At 46.8% G+C, this 22,605-nt stretch overlaps 1 protein-coding gene across 5 annotated transcripts in view; it reads left to right on the plus strand.

The window, feature by feature from the left end:
- LOC135898837 (alpha-2C adrenergic receptor-like) overlaps positions 1-22,605 on the plus strand; it is a 696,056-nt gene that overhangs the window by 539,870 nt on the left and 133,581 nt on the right. For all 5 annotated transcript variants that reach the window (XM_070535753.1, XM_070535751.1, XM_070535752.1 and 2 more), the window contains one exon: positions 21,788-21,892. The gene's annotated coding sequence lies outside the window, so the exon portion shown is untranslated. The remainder of the gene's footprint in view (positions 1-21,787; positions 21,893-22,605) is intronic.

The following is a 22,605-nucleotide window of genomic DNA, read 5'->3' on the forward strand; positions in this document are numbered from 1 at the left end:
TTTATTGGCGCGGCTCTCTGTGGGCCGCGTAGTGTGGCGCCTGTGCGATGTCATTACAGGCCCTATCCAGGCGTGTTAAAGCTTTTGAGATTGCCAGAAACTTTACCACACCCGCATATGTCGCGTCCCCGTTATTCGGACCTGCGTATAATCAGAACACCGTGCGAGCAGTTCAAGCGTGACTCTAAACCTTGGCGTTACAGTCAGTGCCTCACAGTTCTGGCGAAACTGCCATTTTTATATTTTTACGCTGCAACTAGCGATTTCTTTTTCTTTGCAACGGGCCCTGTTACCTCTGTTTACAGCACACAAGTCCTTAATCAGCTATATTTTCGTGTTCTTTTTTTTTAACAACTTCTGATCTTATTCGGTAACCATTTATTTGGTTTTTCCGGAACACTATAGTCTCAGAGAAGGCAATCATTCTTTGGGAGCGCTTTCGTGACCAAGCTCTAAGGGTGCTGACCAAGGTATACGCGCAATTGCTTCTTTAAAAAGACAATTATGAATCTCGTTTCTAAAACTGAACCGGAAACTCGCCTCTCGTTAACCTTCCTGCATTTACTCTCTCTCTTTCTCTGTCGCTCTTCTCCCTGATGGTTAGCCGTCTTTTTTGCGCTAGTCAGTAGAGGCGCGGTAGATAATTATAGCAAAATAAACACTCCTGCTGCAAACATATGCATCTACGTCGGACTTTTCAATATTTGATTTGATATTCGATCCTTGCTATTCGTATTTTATTCGTATTCGAAAAAGTTTCTATTTGCCCACCTCTCTTAGCTCATAAACATAATCAGCCATATCACTGCTACATTTGTCTAAAAGTAAGAGAGTGTAACTTTTACATTAAAAAGGTACACGTACTTAAAAGGCTAGTCAAATCTGCATGTAACGGCGTGCGAGCTTTACTTGATAGCAGCCACTGACGGCTTAGTCTACCGGCAAAAACCAAATAAGTAATGAACAACGGTGACGGCGAAGACAAAGACCTTCACAAATTCCCACTGTTCGAGCTCAGGTAAGGCCTCAGTAAATTACATTTTTAAACAAGGAAATACGTATTCGAAGTTGAGTAAAGCATAACGTCACGGAAGGCATTGAAATAAAAGCATTGTCGCTGAGCGCCTGAATCTCTATAGGCTTTTTTTTGGCCGTCAACTGTTGATTCTATCGCGCACTACAGCGAAAACCAGTCGCATGCTTTTTGCTCCAGTAGCGTGTGTAAGTTTGATCATTGGTAAATTACAAATATGCTTACCGTAGTGTGTGCGGCATTAAAGGAGAGCACCGCCGATGAAGCCGCAGGCTGTATTTCTCTATTATTAACATGCTCCGTTTGTACACGCGAAAGCGACTACGAGACGCAGCTTCTTTCTTTTCTTTTTTCTTTATACATGCCAGCGATCTTTTGGTTCAGGCAAAGTATACACCTGAGTGTCGGTACCTGCGCCCTCTACGTGCGAACCCCTTATTTGCTTACGCTGCAATCTTAGTAAATCCACTTTTCGACTCGGCATCGCTAACACCGCATCTCGCTCGTTTTAGTGCACTCCCCCTCCCTCTTCTCCCAAACTCCCTCGTGTTTATTTATTCCCTTTTCTGCACGGTCCACCTGTTCCTTACAACGAAATGTGTGTTGACTCTTTTTCGCTGGGCACGTAAATTCAATTTTCGCTCGTGTTTTCTCTTGTATATCGTCATATTATTATTTACTTCTCATTTTATCGAAGCTTTCCTTTTTTTTGTATGCACCTTTTCGCCGGTCGAGCTGGAGGCCGCGGAGGTGTGGTCTTGCTCAACGTGCATGAGTGCGCCGCTCTTCCTCTTTTGCGTCTTCTTCTTCTTTCTTTCCTTTTTTTTTATTTGAGTGTGTACGTGTGTATGTATGTACATTGGCTTTCTTTACTCAGACCTACCGCAAGGCGTTGCTTTGTTCTGGGAGTCGCCGTGTTTACGTTGGTTCCGTCGTTCTTCTGATCCCGCGGTAGCGGTGGCGGCTGGCGGTGTATTTTTGGTACCCAGGCAAAAAAAAAAGGAAAGAAAGAAATGGTTACTCAGACACACAAAGCTAATAAAAAGAAATAACACAGAACGAAATGCTACAATAGAGACGTAGCGTGAATCGGAGAGAAAGGGTAAGACACCCAGGAAGAGGAGTACCAGAAGCCAAAAACAACAACAGCAATAAAATAAAGAAAGAAACTCTGTGGTCAATACCCGCAGAATCACGTCCGCACTGGAGCAAATATTGGTCCTGGCGCGCCACGGGGACGCCAACGAGAGTGCGCTGACTGCGAAGGTGGCGCTTGGGAGAGGGGAAGAAGTGTGAGAGGGTTAAATTGCGCTCCCTCATGCCGAGAAAAAGAAATGGGAAAGGAAACAAGAAAAAGACACACTGATTGCTCTTGGAATGGAAAATGTGGAGAGAAGGAATGGGGCAGGTGTAACGATGCAGTGTGAGGGCTGGAAACACGATCAGTGAAAAAGACACAAGGTGATGGAGGCAAGCTCCGCACGTTGGCACCGAAGAGTAGAGAGAGAATTGTGTTAGAGGAGGAAATAGGGAGAGAGCTGTGGCAACGAATAAAAGGGGAAGGTTGAACCCCGAACTTTATTCACGAATAGGGAATTCTCTAGTGCAGTGGCATGGGGGGAGGGGGAGGGGAGGGGGAATTCGGAAAGAGTTGGCTGGAGAACAGATGAGCAGCAGGACTCGCACAGCACCTACGACGTTGGTGCTGGTGTCTCGCGTACGCGCATAAGCGTGAAGTAGGGAGGCTTAGTCGCAAGTCTGCTGTAGTGTATGGGTAACTGCGGCCACGCTACACGTGAGCGCAGAAAGGCGGGGAGGGGGGCGTAGGCATACGGACGCACGGATACTCCTAGACCAAATCGAAAGTTCTCTCGAGCGAAGTGGAACGCTTGGCCGGATCGGAAATCATTTTGGCACGGTACCGCCTGATACTCTCCCCGCCATTGTATTCTCTCTGTTCTAGGTCGCCGGAGCAAAGTGGACGGAGTACGGAAGGTAAAAGAGGGACCCTATTGGAAAAACAAAAGAAAAATGCAAAAGTGAAAGGAAACGAGAAACGTCGAAAAAAGAGAGCCGCCGGGTGGGCTATGGGATGTTGTATATCGGCTCGCCGCGCCTTCGTCGTCCCCGATACAACACAGCCGTCGCGAATACCGCGAGCTTCCACTCGCCTGTGTAGTGTTGTGGGGTGTAGGCGCTTAGCGTATATAGTAGTACCATGTGTCCGCGCAGCGCACATGCATTTGCCGGTGTTTTCGCACACACCTGTGAGCTGTATATGTTAACGTAAGTCCGCTTGGTCAATGTGCGCATGCAAATGAACTGGAAAGCAGAGTTCACCATATAGATGTTCAGGAAGGATATCTGCCGTAAGCTGCGGCGCACATATTCTTTTCGAGTGCTTCGTGGCCACCTACTGTGTCTTATGGACACATTTGTTTTCTTTTTTTTTTTACTTTTGATCGCCTCACAGCCGTTTTCTATTGACGTGTTGCGTTTGCCCTTTGCTTCATAGTCGCAAGCTGAGACGCTTAGAACAGGTAGAGAACGCGCCCGCTCTTGTGCTCCACAGAGTGGCCCAGACGAAGTCTAACGCGCTTAAGTGAAGGTTCGCACAGTGAATTTATCGTGGTTTTTTTGTTTTTGTCTGCATGACCACAAGTTCAATGAGGCACAAACGAGGTATCATACTTTTACTAATTGCCCACTTCGCGATCGCGCTGATTATAGCCCGCAAGGAAGCTTCACGTTTTCTTTTTGCATTCTTAAGAGACATTGGTTCGCTGACGCATGGTAGCATATCCCACAGACATTGCTGAATACGTTCAGACGAAGTGATTACCGGCATCGATCGCCAGTACTTGAGTAAGATCTTGGTGTCATTTCTTCCTCATGTATGCATTTATATTTCTTATTTTTAATTTATGTCTTTATTTCTTACTGTGGAACATACAAAAATGGAGAAGCCGATGTGCTCCATCAGTGTCTCCACGAAATCGAATAACAAAACAAAGATCACCTGGGTAATTCAGTGTGTCTCTTTCACCCCAACGATCATGTCAGCGAGGGATCTTTGTGTACTTATCTGAAGGTATTCCACAAGATCCTCTTGGTTTTCACAATTTCACAGGCTTTCACAATTCACAATCTTTCTCGCCACGTATGAGGCCTGCCTAATAACGGGAAAGTCGGCAGTTTTATGCCTAACTTGTAAGCCTTAGAATTTGGCTTACTTGTTGATACGTTCTGGGTACTTCACCAGTGTAAGCATCACAAAAGCAGGGCAAATGCACAAACGCAGTGCTGTGTGAGTCTCCTACCTTCGCGTTCTTCGCGCTCTTCGTACACCCGTAATAATTCTATAGATCCTTCAAGACACAACAATGAAAGGAGAATGGCGGCAGGCACAAATTCGTTATTCCTATGTGAGGAGCCGTAGGCAGCGTTGTAGGGAGAAACCAAGTGTTCACCCACCTGACACCCCTACACGCACCTGATCTCAAAAACGGTGCGCCACTTCGGTCGCTAATGCTGAAAGTGATTTTGGAAGGCATTACTATCTCCATTAATTCCCTGGATGATTCACACTATGGTCTTAATCGGATAAACCTTTAGTTTTGCTCATATGATCAGGAATTTGAGACGCAGATGCACTTGACATTGTTGCAGTCGTGACTGAAAGAGAGAATTAAACGAAGAAGGAAAGGCAAATACGTCAACCATTTCCGCGGGCAGTTGGCTACCCTACACTCGGGGAAGGAGGAAATGTAGGTAAGAGAAAGAGAAGATAAGAAAGAAACAGAAAGAGGCAGTCAGCGCAAGCACGCTGACGTGTTTGCAAACGCTGACAGCCCAAGATTGTCGTACAGTACAGCCACCACCAAGAAAGAGAGAAAAAGAGAGATGAAAGCCAGAGAGGTTACTCAGAAGCAAATCTCCTATTTTCTACCCTGCAACTGGGCTGGGGGAAAAGGGGGTTAAACGAGGAGAGGAGAAGAACGAGGAGGAGAGAGAGAGAAGAGGGGAAAAAACAAGAATGACTAAAGCCGTTCACTGAGCTTTGCAGATCACAAAAAGCACAACAATGCTTTAACAGTCTTCTGATAAGGTATAGCGTTATGTCTGCGCGGTCCCCTTTCTTTCTTCTCAAGTGCAGGGTAGGCTACCGGGCTCAGCCTGGTTAGCCTCCCTGCCTTTCCCTTATAACATCTCTCTCTCTCTCTCTGCCTTGGAGAATTGTCTCTTCGGGCAGAGGTCGGTCGTTTAACTAGCTGAGCACGGAAGTGAACGAACGTATCTGTGCACAATACTAAGGGACACTGGCATATAATATGGCTGATGGTTTCCTCTTCACTTCAGTTGTCACAGGCTTTAGTGTCAGCCATTCCTCTGCGGAAGGCGTAGGCAATGCTCAACGCCATGCCTAACCATATAAAGGTCTAAGTGACATGGTCGCCTGTTTTCATGGAAGTCCTGATGGTACCTAGTGGCTTAATTCAGGATCCACGGAATGTAGTCGTGTATTTCTGAAGTTGGGGCCGTCCCAATCATAGAGTGCGTGTTGGCATGCAAACATGCAAAGCCGTCTTGCAGCATCTGTCTTCGATGACTAGCCGCCCTCAAAAAGCACGACGCCAATTTTCGGGCTTTGTAAATGCAAGAATGCTGCTGCTAAGTTGCCAGGACCTTTTCCACCGAGTGTGGTCTGTCACTCAATCGGCTGAGACTAGCTCGCAAAGCAAATCGTTGAGAATCGAATGATGAGCAGTACATGTAATGAACCCTGCTGTTTAGTCACACGAGTGATACTTGCATGCAGCGCGGTTGGCCATTCTGATCGTTAGTGAGTTGCTGATCGAAACGCACTTTGAATTGCAGCGCATACGAATACGTGCTGACTAACGCGGGCGTCTTTTTTCAGTCGCGCACACGAGCTGTCGGTAGCGCTGAACAGGCGTGGAATTGAAGACGTAAAGCGAGACTGCCGGACGTGACATTAATCGAATTCCTCTCGGAGTGATCTCTGAAGGCGACGTTCGTTTTAACCTGAAGTAGCACATAAGCGCTCTCTCGAAGTCATGACAAGAACAAGCGCAGCCATGCTCGCTCCCTAGGTTTGAAACGGAAGCTAGCTTGCAAAGAATGAAGCACATTCTGAAGTAAGTGGCTCACTGAGCACACCACTTCTGCGCCTCTTGTATAACCTTGAGGAATTTATCAGTGCAAACTTGAGAAATATGAAACGCCTGGGCTGTGGAGTTCGGCTCTTCTCTTATTTGGTAAATAAAGTGTGTTTTCTAGCTTCCTCGTCGCATATGTATACAAATAAATAATATGTGTGTTTGTAAAAATATCCGTGTATATTAAGTCAGAGTACACGAACTTTTTAAATCCTTGTAAGAAATCCCAAGAGGTCCAGATTTAAAGGGATATGTTTTTCCTTCATTAGTCTGCCCTAGCTTAGATTTAATTTCATTTGTCAAAAAGAATAAAAAACATTCGTTGCGGCTCACAACTCTTCTGCAAATGATAAGGCCACGACAATATAACTTTATTTCACTTACCGTTACCAAACAAACACGCAAGATGTACAAAGCTAAAGGTGTCTCGAACGCTGAACGTACCCTCGTGACCCAGCATCTTTCTCCCAGGCGACTAGCAAGAAACACGCGGCTCATCTGCGCACCAAGCAAGGAAATTTCGCCCGGGAGTTTGAGCAAGATGGCCGAACAATCTGTGAAAGAAAAGAAAGAAGCAGTAATAAACGTATAAAGATAGACTGAGCAAATATAAAGGAGGCATACGCTAGAGAGATGCGAGTGGATGCGAGAGAGACGCGAGAGCCATCTGCATGCTCGCACAAGCAACCGGGAGCGCGAAGGGGAACGCGGGGAGGATAGCGGAGGGAATGGGAGCGAACCTGCGGTCGGGCTGCGCGGCGTTCGGGCTCGATTCTAAATGAGTCTGATCTCCCGACCCTCCCCCCTTTCCTTTCTGCCCAAACCTTCCCTCGGTGTCTCCCAGATTCCAGCGGCCCGCTTCTCACCTCCGCGCGTGCCTCCTCCCTCCCGAACCACCAGGCATCCCTAAAGGTCTCGTTATCGATCGGGATTGTGATCGCAGCGACGAAGGTTGTCCTCGCCGCGCGGCCGCCACCACTAGCACCACCAGTGCCGGTGCGCCCTTATTGCCACGGCCATAGGCGAACGAACGTCAAGGAAAATGCGAGCAGAGGAGAGGGCTCCAGGGGCGGGGGGGGGGGGGGGAGGAGTGAGGTAGAGTAGGAGGGGTGACTCAAGGTGCAGGCAGGAACGTTTAGTCAGCCGAATGGTCTGGTGCCGGGTATGCGCGACGACAGCCCGCACGGCTGCAGCTGCTTATTGGCGACAGCGCCGTTCGCATCGATGCCCCGCGATGCGCGCATCCGCCGGTATCTATATAACCGGTTTATAAAGCGTCGTTGCGTTGCGGAGCGGTGCCGTAAGTGGGCTTCTAATTTGGCTAATGTGGATAAAACCATGTGCACCCGGTAATGCTGATTGACGCTTAACCGGCGTAGCGTCACGTCCGGGAGACCGTGGCCTCGGGTTGATATAGGTTACGGACGGTTCACCGATCGTCACGCGCTTTTTGCGCGCCTCTCCCGGCACCGTTGCGGTAGAAAGATTTGTCAACGCTGCGAGCGGGGGCTGCGTGCCCGCGTCGAGCTGACGCGGCGGTGTCATCGGAAGCCAGCAATCGTTCGGCGTGCCTTCTTTCGACCCACAGTGTGCGAGAAATCTCGTCCAGCGCGAGATGTGGTTACCGGATGTTGGCTTACTAACCACGCCGTTACAATACCTGCGCTATTTCTTGGTCATTTAACATTTCGTCCAACAGCGGCCTAGCTTTGCCGTTTGGTTTTCGCCCCAATATATATTCGAGTTAAGACAAAGCCTTTGATACTGCTGGTCGAAGTAATGGTAAATGCTAGTTGGACCAGACAGAAGAAATGCCATCATTGAATTCATGCCTTACGGCCACTAAGCGCCGAGCACGCAGTCGTGCTATTTCGTTGTTGAGAATTCAATCGACGTGGAGCAAATGCACTTGAAGATGCGCCACCAGCCGTACGGATGCCTACAGCTTTGCTAAGAGCAAGTGTGAAACATCTGTAAGGGACCAAAGACGACGACCCAGCGCATTGGCCACGGCGTTCTGCAGCTAATGATGAGGCGGCGGGATCGCATACTATTGATGGTGGCATCTACACCGACATCAGCGAAATGCGAATTGTCGGCTTCAAGTGATAGCGAATCAGTACAGGTGACTGTTTCGTATTATGAACGCGAGAACTCAATGTCCAAAGAGTTTGTAAAAAAAGGAATAGCGCGGTAAAGAGAAAATAAGTGCATGGGTGCATTCTGTGGTGCTGCGTGCTGTAGTCGGCAACTCCCTCTACAAGTCTGTGCTAATTATCTCAGAGTTTAGAATTGGCGAGCCCTCTTTTTGGCGCATATATGGTGCACAGAGAGCTTTTTGAGTCACGAATATCGCGTGTTCAGTGCTGAAAATCCATTGTCAAGCACGTTGCTACAAGCTTTATTACGCTCACCACATCGAATAGAAATTATTGTTTACTCGTTCACTACTTGTACGTCAGGCTCTTGCTGCAATTTTCGCTATATACAGTGCAACAAAATGTCTAGTCTTAGTTTCGCAGGCGATGCACTAGTATTTCACGCGACAGTGAACGGTTGGGCGAAAAAATGAAGAACGGTGACCTCGCGGGATTGAATGCGCATGCATAACGCAAACAGGGCATCCAGCCTGCAGCGATCTGCTCCGCTGTCCTATTTACCACTACAACTGATGATTTCGCAATTAACCAGCTCAGTAGCTGTGCAAAAAAAAAAGAAAAAACTCACAGAAGTTTCAATAGCTACGCGTGCGCGTAGTTATTGAAATACCGTGCGCGGTTCGCACACGACATTATTCCTGTAGCCGCCTGCTGCAGTACAATGCTTCCGACGCAGCGGCTGCGCTTCCGAGAGGGAGCGCCACGATACGTCCGCGGGGTCAATATCGAATTTTTTAAAGAGCGTTCGTGGGCTTATACAAATCGAGACAATACAATCGAACTGATAATGTCGGCGCACGCACGCGAACGAAAGCTGGTCAACGAATGAATTCTGAACGGCAAACAAACGAAAACTTCCTCTCACCTTTCTTTGGTGGCATTCATGTTCACGTATCTCTCTGTCAGAGACACGAAGCAGTGTGAAACAGTGTCGCTGACCCGCAGAGGCAAACAAAGTGCCATACTGGTTAGGCTTACTAAATCCATGTGTGCTGCTCTCGACAGCGTTGTTTACGACGCCTACAGGCTCGGTACAATGACCTCATGAGTTGAACAACAGCTCGACGTCCTTTCCAAACGTTAACATAGCCTCCGAGACAGCCATTATTTGCAAAGGATGCGGAGACGAACATAAAATTGGCCTTGTATTCTGTTCCGATCAGCATTACTGAGTAGAGGAGTGCCTCACAATTTGGTTACAATAAAAAAGAAAAACTTCAGCTGCATGGTGCTATCATCACTTAGCTGTGTGTACATTTGTTTCAGTGAAATACTGTGTCCATTGCCTTCACGGGACGGCAGCTGTTATCGGTACACTCCCCTATAGGTGATCGTTTCGATGTCCTCTGGCGCCCGGTGATGTAATCCAGACTACTTTGCCAGAACATAAAAAAATAGTAAAGATGCTTCTATACCTGCGAGGATTCTAACTGCAGACCCTAGTCGGTTATTCTACCCCTGAGCCACTCGTCCGATGCTGCAGCAAAGAATACGGCGCCCGCACACAATTGACTGTACACGCGCCCGTTGAGCCTTCGGCAAAATGATTGGCTAACGTTGCGCTGTGCAGACTATCTGCAAATCAGCGCTGGGGTTAAATAGTATAAACAAACCCAGTGGCAAAGAGTGAGAGGGGGGATAGGCGAGTGGATGAAGAAAGAATAGTGTCTCTCCGCTTTTATGCCGCCGAAAGGCGCCACTGGCACAAACGAATACGACTCACAGTATGGAGGCATTAACGTGTGTTCGTAGAGTTCGTATTCCTGAGTAAACATTGCTCGCACGTAAATGAGAACGTTTACACCAACTGATACCGCACAAAACAGTGCGGGACTTACTGCGCATAATATTGAGCGAGCTACTGTGTCACTACTTCCCATCGTAGAGAAGCTGCAATTTTTCCTTACTTGCGCGCAAGATACGCATGATAGTGTCCGCGCCCACTAATGGGCTCGTTTCAGTTAGCTGTCTGTCAGTTTCTTATATGCCGGGAAGCCTACCTGCTTTTAAATGTTACGGTCTCTGCTTCTCTCCCTTTCGCTTTAATTTCTTACTTTAGTTATTTTTAACACACGCTCCTTTTTTTCTCCTCTTGTGCAGCGAGTGATTGGAAATATTCCGTTCCAACCTCTCCATTCCGAAGCTTATTGATCACGTAACCACCTGAGGGATCGCCCAAAAAATTTTACCCTTCGGAATGACCGCGTCTGAGGCACAGCCGTAGTCACTGACACTTCAGTCGCATTTCAAAAGGAAAGACTGCCATAAATCTGGCTGCGCGATTAGAAGAGACGGGATATATACCGGCAAATAATCAATTACAGTTATATATCGTTAAAAAATGACATCGGCAAACAGGTAGACGTGCTACATCAACGGACACTTAAACCATATCGACCTGATTAAAATGTGGGCTACCCAAACACCGAGGGTGAAGGAAAGCAGTAAGTAACAGCATCCGCCATGGTAGCTTAGTCGCTATATGGAGTTCTGTTGCTACTACACAGGTCGCGGCATCGGTTTCCGGTCGCAGCGGCCATGTATCCTGTTGGGCGCAGAATAAAAAAAAAAATGTGCGTCTGTACCATACTTTTGGTGAACGTTAAATATTCCGAGGCAGTGAAAATTTACCCGGAGCCCACAATTTCAGCGTCGCTCGCTGCCCGTATGTTCCTTTTGGACGTAAAACCCTGTACATCAAATCAAAGCAAGAAACCTCATATGTAAGATATATATAGCGGAGGCAAATGGATGCTGACCCCGCTATTCAGCGGCGGTGAAAATTTTCGCCGGAAGTTCCAGAGGGCGTCATTGACAAGCTGAACGACCATCAATTGTTAACACAGTTCAGTTGACAGTCTCAACATCACTGTTCTATATTATTTTTCTTTATATTCAGCTTATTCAGGTAACTCAATTGGTGGGGCGGCAGGGGAGTGCAGGAAGCAAGAAAGGCAATAAATTAATCGTTTGCAACTACAGCACCCTGTCAATAACATCTACATGTTGTAAATAAGGGAACGTAAGTAATAGGTCAAATAAGGTCTTATTTAACGACTAGAGATATTCTCTTCCCTATCCAACACGGTCTTAGAAACGGAATGTCACCTTCTCATCATCATCATCACCCTATTTTATGCCCACTGCAGGGCGAAGGCTTCTCCCTGCGATATACAATTACCTCTGCCCTGCGCCAATCGATTCCAACTAGCACCCGCAAATTTCCTATTTTCGTCGCACCACATAGCTATCTGCCATCCTCGACTGCGCCTCCTTTCCCTTGGCACGCAATCTGTAACTCTAATGGCCCACCGGTTATCTAACTAATGCATTACATGACCTACCAGCTCCACTTTTTCCTCTTAATGTCAATTTTAATATCGTCTATACCCGTTCGCTCTCTGATACAAACCGCTCTCTTTCTGTCTCTTAACGTTACGCCGAGCATTCTTCGTTATATCGCTCTTTGCGTGGTGCTTGACTTGTTTTCGAGCTTCTTTGTGAGTCTCCAAGTTTTTACCCCATATGTTAGCACCGGTAGAATGCACTGATTGTGCACCTCCCTTTTCAATGTTAATGGTAAGCTTCCAGTCCAGGGCTGACATTGTCTGCCATATGCAATCGAACCAATCTTTATTCTTCAGTGAATTTCCTTCTCATAGTCAGGGTTCCCTGTGATTAATTGACTTAGGTAAACGTACTCCTCCACAGACTCTAGAGGCTGTCTGGCGATCCTGAACTCTTGTTCCCTTGCCCGGCTATTCATCATTATATATGTCTTCTGCATATTAACCTTGAACCCCACTCTAACACTGTCTCTGTTAAGGTCCTCAATCATTCTTTGTAACTCGTCTCCAGTGTTGTTGAACCGGACAATGTCATCTGCAAACCGAAGGTTGCTGAGATATTCACCGTTGATCCTTTCCTGTAAGCCTTCCCAATTTAACAGCTTGAATACTTCTTCCAAGCACGCAGTGAATAACATTGGAGAGATTGTCTCCTTGCGTAACCTCTTTCTTTAGAGGTCTCTTTCTAGTTTTCTTATGGAGAATCAAGGTAGCTGTGGAATATTTGTAGATTTTTCCACGATATTTACGTAAGCGGGCTGTACTCCTTGGTTGCATAATGCATCTCCACTGAATCAAATACATTTTCATAATCTATGAAAGCCATATAGAGAGGCTTATTGTACTCTGCGGATTTCTTGATTACCTGATGAATGGCATGGATGTGATCCATGGTAGAGCATTCCTTCCCCAAGTCAGCCTGTTCTCTTGGTTGACTCAAGTCTGGTGTTGCCCTTATTCTATTGGACATTATCTTGGTGAATATTTTATATAGCACTGGGACTAAGCTAATGGGCCTATAATTTTTCAATTCTTTACCATCTCTCTTTTTGCACATTAGTATAATGTTTGCATTCTTCCAGTTCTCTGGCACCCTTGAAGTTGATAGACATTTCGCATAGTGAGCCGCCAGTTTTTCAAGCATTATGTCTCCTCCATCTTTGATTAACTCGACTGTTATTCCACCTTCTCCTGCCACATTCTCCGTTTCATGTATTCGAAGGCCCTTCTAACCTCATTGCTAGTTATAGAAGACCTCTCTGCAACCTGTTCATTACTGCTTCGAAGGGAAGTATCGTGGCTCCTCTGGGTACTGTGCAGGTCGCTATAGAAGTATTTGGCTGCTTTTACTATACCTTCGAGATTCCTGATGATATTACCCTGCTTATCCTTCAGTGCATACATCTTCGTTTGCCCTATGCCAAGTTTCATTCTCAATGATTTCATGCTGCGTACATTTTTACGGCTTCCTCAGTTTTCTCACTTCATAATTTCGAATATCCCTTATTTTCTCCTTGTTCAGTTTTGAAATTTCCGCGGATTCTATCATATTTCTTGAGTTGAACACTTCAATTCTTTGTCATTTCTTTATTAGGTCCTTCGTTACTTGGGAAAGCTTGCCTATTGGTTGCTTTGGTGGCTTACCTCCCACTTCAATTGCTGCCTCTGAAGCCAGCCTAGTTACAGTTTTATTCATTACCTCTATGTCATCTTCATCGCTCTGTTCTAACGCTGCATATTTGTTTGCTAGTAGTGGCCTGAATTGGTCTGATTTTACTCTTACTGCGACTAGGTTGGCCTGTTTCTTCCTGACTTGTTCTACTCTTTCTTTCTTCAAATTGTGGTGAATACTAGACCTCACCAAACTAGGATCACTACACTTCACCTAACACTTCAACAACATTCACTATGCTGGGATCGGCATAAAGTATGAAATCTATTTCATTTCTTGTTTTACCATTAGGGCTTTTCCAGGTCCATTTTCTGTTGCCATGCTTTCTGAAGAAGGTGTTCATTATTCGCAGCTTATTCATTTCCGCTAATTGCACCAGCATCTCACCTCTAGCGTTCCTAGAAGTGACGCCATAGTTGCCAATTGCTTGTTCACCAGCGTGCTTTTTCTCCACTTTTGTATTGAATTCGCCCATTCACTTTCAGTTTATTACTATTCTTGAAATACAATGAATGGGTAAGAGACAATATACAGACGAGGGTCTCAAAGTCTCATTACAACAGTACACTGAGTTTACACATTTCTCATCGTTAATTCAACATCTTCATAAAACTGATCTACTTCATCATCATCATGACTGGATGTTAGAGCATAGGTTTGTACTACCTTTAATCTATACCTCTTATTAAGTTTGATTGCGACTACTGCTACCCTCTCATTACTGCTGTAGGATTCGTCAGTGTTACCCACTAGGTCCTTATGAATTAGGAATCCTACCCCGTATTGCTTCTTATCTGGGAGGCCTCTATAGCAGAGGAATTGGCCGTTAGTCAGCACTGTATAAGCCTCACCAGATCTTCTAATCTCACTGAGACCAAGGATATCCCAAACAATGCCTGGTAGTTCCTCGCAGAGTCCTGCTAAGCTAGCCTCACTCGAGAAAGCTTCTACCCAACTCGTTATCACAGTTCACGACTTTTCTAGCTGTACTTGACAAATTTGGACAACTCATTTAATGGTATTTTTTTTAGTTTCGACAGAGCTTTTGATAGAGTGCCACATGGTAGACTGATTTATAAGCTTGAATAAATTGAACTCCCTAATTACATATCTAAATATGTAAAATCCTACTTAGACAGCAGAACAATATATGCGGATGAACGATGCCACATCCGAGTCCCTGCATGCCGGTCAGCTCTGGCGTACCACAGGGCAGCGTTTGAGTCTACTGCTGTTCTTAATACATATGAATGATTTAGCGAATGTAGTTTCAGAGTCTGTCTCGATAAAATTATTTGCTGATGAATGCATAATATTTCAGGCTATTAATAATGAAGATGACCACAACAACCTACAGAGAACAATTAAAAAACCAAACGCTAGGATATATATGGCTTTGAACCTCGACAAAACTATACTTTTGAATATTACAAGAAAGAGCACCCCAATTATATTCCAATATAAACTCCATGACAGTAATATCAAGGTGGTTTCACATTAGAGGTACTGGCCGCAGCAGTGACGAATAACGTAAAGTGGTCATCACATATTTCAAACATTTGTGCTGCCGCATTTGGTCAGCTTTGTTTCTTAAGAAGGAAACTCAGTCATGCCCTGTCCAAACTGTGGGCTCTGGCATACCATACATATATTAGGTCAAAATTAGAGTACGCTTCGGAAATGTGGGATCACACACACAAAAAAAGGACATAAAGAAGCTCGACATTGAACAAAGGAAGGCGATTCCGTTCTTTTTTCGTAAATGTAACAGATTTGACTCTCCTTCATAACTATGGCTAGCAATGCTATTCTCGCGTTAGAGCGTCATAGAAATAATAGTTCGTCTTTCTTCTTTGGATAAAGTAATGAATAGAACATTAAAAATATCAACGCCATCTTACCTTGCTCCATTATCGGTACGAAGAACTCGGCACTCTCATGAATCTGCACTAAAGCCTATTTTCGCTAAGGCTGATGCATTTAAACTAAGTTTCTTTTTTTCCCCAAGAGCCATTTCCGATTGGAATATGCTTCCAAGATAAGTCTCTGAAGCGCAAAATTTCACTGCAGCCCTTGAGGGTAAGTTCATGAGTTGGATGGTCGGTTCGTAACTAGGCCTTGATTATTGTGAAACGTTTAGTGAAAATGTATATATCGTGGTTGTACGTATTCGTTAGGCATTGCAGATGCACCTTTTTTTCTTCTTTACTTGCCAATATTCGCTTTGAAGGTTGGAATTAGGTATTTTGTGTAATTAGCATATGGCTTTCTGCTTCTGCTTGTATGAAATGATTCTATCGTGGTCATGTATATTGGGGCATGTATATTAGTTATTATTGTAGGGTCATTAAAAGCAGCCATAATTTGCTGTGCACATTTAGATTAGGTATTCTCTCTAATTAGTGTCTCTCTTTTTCTTCCGATTGCACGAAATGTTATTAACTATACTCATTGTCCTTGTGCTCACTCCTGCTTGGACCATCATTTTGGCCTGCAGTATACACAAATAGAAATAAAGAGCAAGGAGGAAGGCAGGGATATTAGCCAGAAATGTGTCTGGTTGGCTACCCTACGTTGGAGGACGGAAAAGGGGAAATAGAAAGATAAGAAAGAGAGAGTGAGAGGATGCAGGAGGAGGAGGAGGAGGAGGAATAGGAGGAGGAGGAGGAGGAGGAGGAGGAGGAGGAGGAGGAGGAGGAGGAGGAGGAGGAGGGGACGCTCTGAGTTAACGCAGCGCGCCGAGGGCACCCCTAAGTCAGAGGCGTTCGCACAGGCCATTTGCGCTCCAGAAACACAACAGTGCCTTCACGGCTTTGTGAGCAGACCAGAGATAAGGACGGTGACCATGTATTGCACATTCGTATGGGAATATGCAGGAGGCGATCGCAGAGCGTCTAGTGCTGCATGGGGACCTCCTGCCCGCAAAAGAATGCCGTATCGCATCTATATGTGTTGCTGTATACTGTCCGTGCTCCCATCACAATATTTGTCTGCCGTCTTGCACTAAACACAGCCTTCTGAATTTCAAGGACTCGGCCTCCACACTACAAGCGCATAACTCCCATAAGTCACAAGCGACAGCGTCTGCTTGCAGATAGCTGAAGTATAGCTCCTTGTGTCTGGGTGTGCCTCAACCAAATTTTTAGAAATAAGACGCATTCATTCATTCATTCATTCATTCATTCATTCATTCATTCATTCATTCATTCATTCATTCATTCATTCATTCATTCATTCGTTGATTAATTAATTCCTTCATTCATTCATTCATTTAAGTGAGAGTAGCTACGAGGCATTAATTGCTTATACATATAGTGCGTGAACTTCCAGCGTGTGACGTTGTGTCTTCAACGATGCGTAGCATAACAGCTCGCTCCAGATTGAGCAACCTCGTCCACATGCCAGTGGAAGTTTCGCGCATTGTGTAAGCGGTGAGCGAGCGCAATGCCTCACCGTCCATCACTCTTCTTCTTTACCGCTGTTCTGGCAAAGGCAAGCGGAACAGCCCCCCACCAGCTGCAACGCCCCGTTCCTTCTTCCACCGCGTGCATAATTTATGATTAACTTACCGTCATCGAATCTTCGCTTCGTTGCCCTACGATGTTTTGCCTTCTTGTTGTTTGCCGCGGCACCGCGGGCACCTCACAACGCAATTATATTGCCCGACAACTGGTCTAACTACACAGTATATGTATATATATACACACAAGGGTTTCGCGATAATATGCAAATGCAAGCAGCACTCTTCACACGCGCGTGCTCGCGCGCGTTAGCGCGAAAGTTTGCAATCAATTGAGTAGACAACCTAGGTCCAAGCTTTTACTTCGCTTTCGTCCGCGAAGGCCGCTCATGTAGGGGGCCAACTTTCCTGGCTTGCTTTCTTGGAAGCGCGCGCGAGCACTCTACCGGTAAGTGGGCCAACTTGCCGTTCCATTAGCCAGACGCACCATTTGTTGCCGCCTCGCCGCCACTTTTTTTTTTACCCCTCTGTTTAAGTTCGGTCAAAGGCAAACAGCACGCCCGAGCAATCTCGGAGGTCGGTAGGTAGGTTGGGTCACGCGTGTGTGGTGGCTCTTGGCCGGCCGTATATAGGCAGCCATTTTTCTTCTCTCTTTTGCCCCCGCTCACCTACAGGGTTTACTGCCATTCGCTCCTGGCCGCCACATCACGCTTCAGTAGAGGGTAATGGGATTTTGCTTCATTTGGGGGACCGCGCTTGTACCGAGGGGAAGCCCGCGAGCGGCGACTGACGAACGCGAGCTCATCACGGAATGCTCTTTTTTTTTTTTTTCGCTATTTCCCTTGCTCTCAGCGCTCGTTAAGGCGTGGTCCCCTCATTCACTCTGAAGATAAGAGAAAAGATGGCGCCGTTTATATATCGCGCAGTGGAACGCGCTATTACGGAGCTAGGTGGTAGTACACGGATTCAACGCAATATTAGTGAGTGAGGCATGGGAGGCATATAGCGCACGCATCAGCTGAGCCGCTTTACGGTCGCAGCATAAATACGGTGTGCGGACGCACCATGCTACAGAGATGGCTTATCGAAGGATAAAGCTCCGAACTGTTATCAAAACTTGCTTCTTCGATACCTTGCAGAGATTCTACATGGGATGGGAACCGGTTCTTAAATATATATACGAGAACAAAGGGAATGCTCGAAGCTCCTTTGCGATTGGCTTCTGCCGTCGCGAAGCTACCCTGCTTTGTCGAATATGGCTAGGGGTGGCCGTCACTAAGTCCTTTGCATTCCGAATCGGATGGGCCACCGATGTCTAGTGCGATGGCTGTGGTATAGCGAGGAGACTCTTCAACACCTTCTCTGTGACTGTACGCGCTACAATTTACAGAGACGATCGCTCGAAATCGCGATAGGGCGATTCGACCAAAGACCTCTGACAGAAGAACTTATTTTAGAATGCCGAAATCACAAACCATCGCAGCGGAGGGCGACGAGGGCACTGTTGCACTTTCTAAGGGCAACAGAATTGAACAAGCGGCTACAGCCTGAACAGATGTTTATCGTGCTGCAAGTGCTACTGTGCTGTGTGGTGACGGTATAAAGTGACAGTATTTGACTGTGATTGCATGTCTATGTACTTTTCTTTCTTTAGCTCTACTTTGCTAGCACTTTACCTCCCTCTCCTCTCTCTCCCGAGCGTAGGGTAGCAAACCGGATCTACCCATCTCGTTGAGCTACCTGCCTTTCCCCTTTCTTTTGTCTCTCTCTTGTTCCCACATTGAACTTCATACTGGCAGGTTCCCATATTCTCCCGGCACACTCTCATTGTACATATTCGACGGAGATGAAACTAATGGAGTACACTTACACAGTGCACAACCCCCGTAACACTTAACCTGAGTAAGCGTCTTTGAGTTTCTGTATGTAGAACGTGCACGAGATTTCCTGTCAGGGTGCCTTGAAACTGGCCATAGCTTAATGCAGAGTCTTTCCAAAATCTTTGATGTTTGCTCCTTACAGACAGCGTTTGTTAGAATTAAGTAGCTAGACATGTGTCTTGATTGTTCGCGTTAAGTCTGACTGCTGGTTGCACGTTTTCTAGTGAGGTGCGCGCAAACTCTTAAAAGTGAAATTGCGTACGAGACAAGTTAACTTATGTAAAGGGAGTGGCTAGCGCTCCCTTTGCTCTTACACTGTAGCTCTCTAACAAATCTCTCCCTCTATATCTTCGTCAGCCACATAAACAGCCGAACCCGCGGTGGTGTCAGCTGAGCAGGCTAAGGTGTTCTTCTGCTAAGCAATAGGTAGGGATTTCGAATCCGCCAGTGTCATGCTGGCAGCTTTTCGATTGGGAGGAACTCAAGAACACGCTCCCGTAATGAAACTTCGGAACAGTTTACATGAAGCCCCGTGATGAAGAATAACCTGAACGCACCCGCTTTCAACCTCCTACCCGACATTTGTGTTCATCTAGCGTATGCATGTAGCTTTTCCCGTCAAAACGAACCAACCCATGAGTGTAAGTTACAGATCTGATGTCGGTTAAGATGCCTCTGAGAGACCTAGCATATTCTTGAAAGAGAGAGAGAAACCGAAAGAATATCGTCCATTCCTTACTGACTGAAATCGAGCTACGATAGCGAAAATCTCTTTGTAAGGACACTGTACGTAAACCAAATTCATTCATTTTGTTCAATTCTCTTGTCACTTACACATCGCTGTCGTAATAGCAGACGATGCGTGGCGACCACGCATCGTCTGCGACGGTGGGGGGCATTATAAATGACTGACCTTTTAATGAAAGTGCCGGAACTTTGGCCTATATTAGGGGCCTAAGTAAATTTACGTATCATATAGCAGTGAAAGTGAAAGATAAAACAGACGTTGGTGGTCAGTCTGCAGGGCCACCAAAGGGTAACCAGGGGTGGTATTCTGTAGGAGTCCACCTAGTGGACTGTCCATTTCGGCCGCTGCTGATTGGCTGGAGCCGCTCCACTCCTCCTCGCTCGTACAACCGCATCCAATCAGCAGCGGCCGAAATGGACAGTCCACCAGGTGGACTCTTACAGAATACCGCCCCAGGGCCGCTATCTTGTACGAGTTCGAAAAGCCGACGTTAGGTTTCGCCTCACGCGATTGGTCGAGATTGGCCTAGGCCTAGGCCGCGTCGGCTTTCCAAAAGCGTGCAAGACAGCGGCGCAGCAGGCCAGACTCGTCGGCGAAAGCCAGAAGCTACTGGTCATTCTTGAAATTCTTGTCAAGCCCGCACGCTGGTCGGATCCAGGCCCCGTATAGTACGGAATCGTCCTCACGTCTGAGTGTTCGTAGCGGGTCTAGCTGTAAGCTACTAGCGGCCCTGGAACAACTCAGACGAAATACACTTTGATCTTGTGTACGGTGTCCCTTCCACACGTACTCAGTGCTTACTCTCTCCCTTTCTTCCTCTTTCTATTCCCCTTTCCCCCACCCCCAGTGTAGGTTAGCAAACCGGATGCTGTTCTGGTTGACCTCCCTGCCTTTCCTACCCTTGTTTTCTCTCTCTCTCTCTCTCTCAGACGAAATGCATTCCGTTGCAAAGTGGACTCACGCAAAATTTTACTTAAATTAAATGTTTACACTGGTTCATGTCACCAGTTGAGTCCTTTGTGGGTATCAGATTACGCTCAACCAACACGCCCAGCTACCGATTCTAAAGCTAGAGGTTTTCTCAAGGGGGCGTAACGTCAGTGCCTTGCTAGTGCAAGTTCGTCAACGCGTGCCTAAAGCGATGATTGATAATCAAGAGCGCAGACGTCGACGGCACCACGTGCAAAAGAAACATCGCGCCGCGTTCTACCGGTCCATCGCCTTCGGGCATCTCACATTCAATAGGCGTTGATTGGCTGAGCCTGCGGAACGGATGCCGGTCGCTTCCGTGAGAGGTCGCACTGGACGTTACGTCACGCAAAAATGAACGTGCCTCTGAAAAGTGATCGGCAAAAGATACAGCCTAAAACTTGCTATCGCAGTGCCTTGCAATCGGTTTTTTGCCAAGAACCTTAAGTTGCCTTTTCTTTCTTCCTTTCTTTTTGTATGCTGCTGATAGAATGTTTAAGCGTTTACAAAAGACATTTCTGAAGGCAATGTGTATGCCGTGTGGGTTTGACATCACTTAAATCGCATTTGAATGGCCACCTGTTTCCCGCGTGCGTGGCCCACTCTGTCAAAGGTATATATATATATATATATATATATATATATATATATATATATATATATATATATATATATATATATATATACATATATATATCAGAAGATCGATTCGATACCGTAGAACCGTAGAAAGCTACGAATTCTACACCTCCAATCCCGCCGTGGTTTCTCAGTAGCTAGGGTGTTGGGCTGCTGAGCACGATGTCACGGGATCGAATCTCGGCCATGGCGTTCGCATTTCTATGGGAGCGAAATGCGAAAACACCCGTGTACATAGACTTAGGTGCACGTTAAAGAACCCCAGGTGGTCTAAATTTCCGGAGCCCTCCACTACGGCGTGCCTCATAATCAGAAAGTGGTTTTGGCACGTAAAACCCCATAATACATAAATATCTGCTTGACACCTCCGATAGTGGAGTGTGCGGGCTTTACTGTCAGCCAGCACCTGTACACATCGGTTCACACGCACAATGAAGTGTGCAGCTTTGCGCGAGCAAGCAAAGCAAACGTGGACTCGTAGGTACGCATGCACCGCACACGCGCAAGTGCTAACTCTCTAGAAGTCGTGGCCGGAAGCACCACTCCCGAAACTGCTGCCGCGAATCGTATCGCCCTCTGCGAACCACTGTTCTTTTCTTTTCTCTTCTTTTTTTTTTCTTTCTTCCCTGTTTTTTTTCCCCACCTCTTCGCGGAGCTGACTGCGACGTTGCGAGCGTGTGTCTCTGTTTACGCATCGCAGGATCCTGTTCCCGTCCTGGCCAGCGACACGTTTGTGGCGTGACAGCGGACGACGCTCCAGTTTCGACCCGCGGCCCTCTCGCCTCGCACGCCGGGAACAAATCAGGTATTCATGAGGCACCGGCCGCTCACCATACGGCCCCGCACTGAACGCCCGCCGAGCCGTCTCTATAGCGCGATTTCTCTTTTCTTTTTCTTCCGACGTCTCTCCGAGCATTCTCTTCTCGGCTCGTCTCATCTGCGCCGCCGGCGATGCTTCTTTTCCTCGGCGCTCAAACAAAACGCGTCGTACTACACGAGCTTCCGCCACAAAAGGCACGCTGCCACTCTGCCCCGCGCGCGAATCCTTCCTTCGCCAACTGTGCGGCGTGCCACCCCCAAAGCCGCTTGTGCGGGCGGTTCGCCTCGCGTTTGCTTCCCTAAACAAACAACGGCGACCCCAACCGGAGCCCGCCCGCCCGTGCGAGCCACAAGCGTATGCGATTGCAGTATAGAGACATCATTGAGGCAGTCACGAATGGCGTGTTTGTGGTAGTGGAACAGGAAAAGCGATCTATCTGTCTGTTTTCTTGGCATCCTTGGCTGCGCGAGCGGAGAGGGAAATAGCGGAACCCAGAAGCGCGCCTAATCGCACATGCTTTGGCTCTCGCCGGGCTTCATCCCGCTGCCAGCTTTTCTTTTCTCTCTCCCCTCGAAGCAGCGCTGACTCTACAGCGTCAACGTACAGTGTCTTCCGCGCCACTTTGTTTTAGTTTTTTAGCCCACCTGCTACACGCGTCGGAAGTCACAAAAGAGAAGGAGTCGACTACACAAAAGGCA

Source organism: Dermacentor albipictus, chromosome 3, assembly GCF_038994185.2.
Source record: "Dermacentor albipictus isolate Rhodes 1998 colony chromosome 3, USDA_Dalb.pri_finalv2, whole genome shotgun sequence".
Taxonomy (NCBI): domain Eukaryota; kingdom Metazoa; phylum Arthropoda; class Arachnida; order Ixodida; family Ixodidae; genus Dermacentor; species Dermacentor albipictus.